This window comes from Argentina silus (assembly GCF_951799395.1).
Source record: "Argentina silus genome assembly, chromosome: 6".
Lineage (NCBI taxonomy): Eukaryota > Metazoa > Chordata > Actinopteri > Argentiniformes > Argentinidae > Argentina > Argentina silus.
The window spans coordinates 1,662,683-1,667,682 of record NC_139660.1 but is presented as its reverse complement, the minus strand read 5'-3'; positions in this window follow the sequence as shown (position 1 = coordinate 1,667,682).

The window sequence follows — 5,000 nt, the reverse complement described above, 5'->3', positions numbered from 1 at the left end:
TTTTATCTGTCTGGCCCTGCCCTTCAGATCCACCATGTTCTTCCTACAGCTGACATGTAATGACATCTGTTAAAGTCTATTACAGTCACACTGAACCTGTAATCTCTGGTTCCTCTTTGGCATAAAACACATTCCCATTGCCTATGAATGCCATACCATATGCCACAGTCAACAAAATACACAATAATCACTAACATCGTAGGCTACAGGTACAGTATAAGAAATCGGTTTGTGCACGACACATCGACAACCTTTAAAATAAGACATGTAAGGTTGCATTGTAAGGAATTTATATTTTTAGTAACATGATTACCAGTAAACCAGTAAAGATTTGTTTTTCTTTCACAGATATTCAGGGGAAAGATTTGACTGTAATATCGTGAAGATGGGCACAGCTCACCACTGACACGGCTCAAGGGAAAACACTTTCAGATTTGGAGCAGGTCCCCTTTTCTCAGTTTGAGATGTGTAATTAGCTGTGCATCAGGTTTCCATTATACGTGTGATCGTATTTGAGAGTGTGTGTGCATGCGTGTTTGAGCATAGTGTGTGAGTGTGTGTGTGTGTGTGTGTGCGAATTTGAGCATAGTGTGTGTGTGTGTGCTAGTGTGTGATTCATCTCTCATCAAGTCCCATCCTCAGATAAACCATACCACAGCTACATCCTCTAATGATGCTCCGTGGGAGGGATGGGTATTTACTGACCTTCACACATACGGCAAACACACACACACACACACACACACACACACACACACACACACACACACACACACACACACACACACATACACACACACACACACACATACACACACACACACACACACACACACACATACACACACACACACACACACACACAGTGCTATACCACAATACTTACTCACTGCCTCTTTCGTCTCTTATAAACTTCTTTTTCTTTCTTTTTTTTTCCTATTTCACTGCCAATGAAGAAGATTTACGGTCAGAGATACAAGCATCAAAGAATGACAGCGTATGTTGTTATGTTGTTAACGAACAGAGGAAGGTTTCCAGTTACCAAATGTAGGTCATAGATACATGTGGTGTCGGCAAGTCTGGACATGTTTTGATCAAACACATACAGCATTCCCATCAAATCCCCATTGTTGCGAAAATCTCACCAAAGTCACCACCAGAGTCAGGGTGAGAGTAAATTAAATCTCACCAAAGTCACCACCAGAGTCAGGGTGAGAGTAAACTAGAGACAGGCTTTGGGAGCGGTGACGTGTTGTTGACAAACTATATGCCTCAACAAACTATTAGCCTCTGTGCCCCCCAGGGTTCCTCGAGGGTGGGGTCAACAGGTAGCCTGGAGGTTAGAGAGGCCGGCCAGCAATTGGAAGGTTGCTGGTTGGATCCCCACCCCAGGAGAGAGCCGGATGTGAGCTGGTGACTGGACGGTTGCTGGCATCATATCTAACTGCCGTTGTGCCCTTGAGCAAGGCACTTAACCCCTAACTGCACCAGGGGTGCCTGTCGGGGGCTGACGCTGTGCAGTAGAGCCCAGAGCTCAGCTCTCCCTGACAGTGCTACTGTTCTGTGTGTGTGCTGTCTCGGGGACGGTGTGCAAAAAGATAATTTCCCCTCTGGGATCAATAACAGTCTACATTATTGTTATTATTAGTGAATTCATTCCATTTTCCATACACCGGTTGGAACACTTGCTGCTGTTTGGACTTAGAGTGGCGTCAGGAATGAGCCCACTAACACCGCCACCCCCCACAATGTTGACAACGATATAGGACTTTCATTATTATTCGCATTTCTGGGAGAAAACACCCACGGTGTGTGTGTGTGTGTGTGTGTGTGTGTGTGTGTGTGTGTGTGTGTGTACGTACTGTACTTCTGATACCATGATTGTGTGGTGGCCGGGGGGAGGTGGAGGGTGGTGTGTGTGTTTGGCTTGTTTTTGTTGCTGAGTCATAGCACACCTGCGAGAGAGCGATAGAGGGAGAGAGAGGGGAAGAGGAAGACAGAGAATGAGAGAGAGAGAGGAGAGAGAGAGAGAGAGAGAGCATTACACGTATCTATGTCATGTCAAAACAAATAGTGTATATTCATTTGATAGGCAGGATTGTGGGAAATGGCAGGTGGGATGTCGGCAGTGGTTCTGGGTCTGTAACACACACACACACACACACACGCACACACGCACACACGCACACACACACGCACACACACACACACACACACACACACTTCCCAATGTGAGGGGAGCCCCCCAAGGACACTGTATGTCTTGTTCCTTCCACCTCATGCTAGGTCTCTCTCTAAGTATGAGTGGTCTGTTGTCACATATGTCAACGCTCAGGGTGCCATCTTTCCCCCCCAGACAGAGCGAGAAGCCTCCATCTCCAGCGATGATTGCCCGGGAACTCCCCTCCCATGTCTGTGTTTGTATCACTGAACTCCATCTTTGCTTTAACCCTCGAAGAAATCAGATTTTTTACATTCTTGTTTTTGCGTTTCCCGTCACTCTACCGTTCTCTAAGGATTCCCTTACTGGAAGGCCGTCTGTTGGTATTATTATCAACAGACATGGAAATGTTGTTCTGCTCAGCCCTTCCTGGCTTCTGAGAAGAGGAGAGATCTAGTGTTCTCGGTTGAGTTCCCAAGACAGTCTCCCTCCTTTATCCCCAAGACAGTCTCCCTCCTTTATCCCCAAGACAGTCTCCCTCCTTTATCCCCAAGACAGTCTCCCTCCTTTATCCCTCCCTGAACTAGTCACTGATCAGAGACAATCTTATTGATGGAAGCAATATGGTGGAGATGTACAGGTCAGTGATTACCCTGAGGACAGAAGGAAGGAAGGAAGGAAGGAAGGAAGGAAGGATGGAAGAAAGGAAGGAAGGAAGGATGGATGGAGGGAAGGAAGGAAGGAAGGAAGGATGGAAGAAAGGAAGGAAGGAAGGAAGGATGGAGGGAAGGAAGGAAGGAAGGAAGGATGAAGGGAAGGAAGGAGGGAAGGAAGGAAGGATGGAAGGAAGGAAGGAAGGATGGAGGGAAGGAAGGAAGGAAGGAAGGAAGGATGGAGGGAAAGAAGGAAGGAAGGAGGGAAGGAAGGAAGGATGAAGGGAAGGAGGGAGGGAGGGAAGGAAGGAAGGAGCGAAGGAAGGAAGGATGAAGGGAAGGAAGGAAGGAAGGAAGGATGAAGGGAAGGAGGGATGGAGGGAAGGAAGGAAGGAAGGAGGGAAGGAAGGAAGGATGAAGGGAAGGAAGGAGGGAGGGAGGGAAGGAAGGAAGGAGCGAAGGAAGGAAGGATGAAGGGAAGGAAGGAAGGAGGGAGGGAAGGAAGGAGGGAAGGATGGAAGGAAGGAAGGATGGAGGGAAGGATGGAGGGAAGGAAGGAAGGATGGAAGGATGGAGGGAAGGAAGGAAGGAAGAAAGGAAGGAAGGAAGGATGGAAGGAAGGAAGGAAGGATGGAAGGATGTAGAGGTCAGTGATAACTTTTAGGAAAGATGAAAGGAGGGAAGGAAGGAAGGAAGAAAGAAAAGAAAGAAAGAAAGAATGAAAGAAAGAAAGAATGAAGGACGCATGGGTGCAAGGAGATGGAGAAGACCCATAATCATCCCCAACCAAGCGCGGCCTAAAGAGGAGGCAGGAGGGAGGAGCAGCTACTGGGGTACAGCAGATAGCATACTGTAGGTTTGAATGACATCTAGTGGACGCATGATAAGTTCTCCACCAAGCCTGATACACTGCCAGTGAGACCCGAGTCAGCAGGTAGGAAGTAGGTTTCAGGGAAAGTTCTCAGACTGTGAGTGTTCAGACAGTGGGAGAGGAATCCACTGGCAAACACAGAGTAGAGAGAGTCCAGAATGTTGCTGGAATCACGTTGAAAAGAGAGCAGGTCCATGATTGCTGGTGTGACCGGCGGGGTTCAAATCCTCTCACATGGCACCCTTATGGTGCAAGGGCTGAATCTGGGCTGAGAAGTCCCAGGCAGGGCTGCCTCGCCACGAGGGTTGTGATTCCAAACCACCTCTGCTACACTAGCTGGGCAGAGATGCTGGAGACAGTAGGCCTGCAGTACGTCATGTCAATGGAAGTCAAAAAGGATCAATGTTTCGATTTGAATTCAATTTGAAGCATATTTAGAAGCTCTGCTTATTTGTCAATGTTACAGGCCAGCTATTGATTAGGACTAGTAGAAAATGAAGACTCCAAAAGCTCATCTGTAATCTGCCCCCGTCCACCCGAAGACGTAAGGTGTAGCAGCAGTGGTTCCCCTTTATAACCTACGCAGTTCCATAAACTAGTGAAAGAGGGCGCTACAGACTCAGAGATATCAAATCAAATCAAATTGTATTTGTCATGTACACAATATACTAGATACAGTGCAATAAAATGTTTTAGGCCAAGCAACTCTGACTCTCCTCAACAATGCATCAACAATTAACAATTCAGTGCAATAATAATAGTAATAATAATAACAATAACAACAACAACAATAATAATAATCATAATCATAATCATAATCATAATCATAGTAATAAATAATACATAATAACACTTAAGACTTTCATTCTCCAAGTAGTTCCCTCCCCTCTGCCTTCGACCAACTAGTTCACTGGCAGGAATGCGTAGGTGAAAGCAATATAGCTGAAACTAGGGGGCGCTATTGACCAAACATAACCAGAGAGAGAGAGAGAGAGAGAGAGAGAGAGGGAGAGAGAGAGAGAGAGAAAGAGAGGGGGGGGGGGAGAAAGAGAGAGAGAGAGAGAGAGGGGGGGAAAGAGAGAGAGAGAGAGAGAGAGGGGGGGGGGAGAAAGAGAGAGAGAGAGAGAGGGGGGGGCGAAAGAGAGAGAGAGAGAGAGAGAGAGAGAGGGAGAGAGAGAGAGAGAGAAAGAGAGGGGGGGGGGGAGAAAGAGAGAGAGAGAGAGAGGGGGGGCGAAAGAGAGAGAGAGAGAGAGAGAGAGAGAGAGAGAGAGAGAGAGAGATGTGATGTCAGGCTAAAAAAGCAAGCAGGCTATCA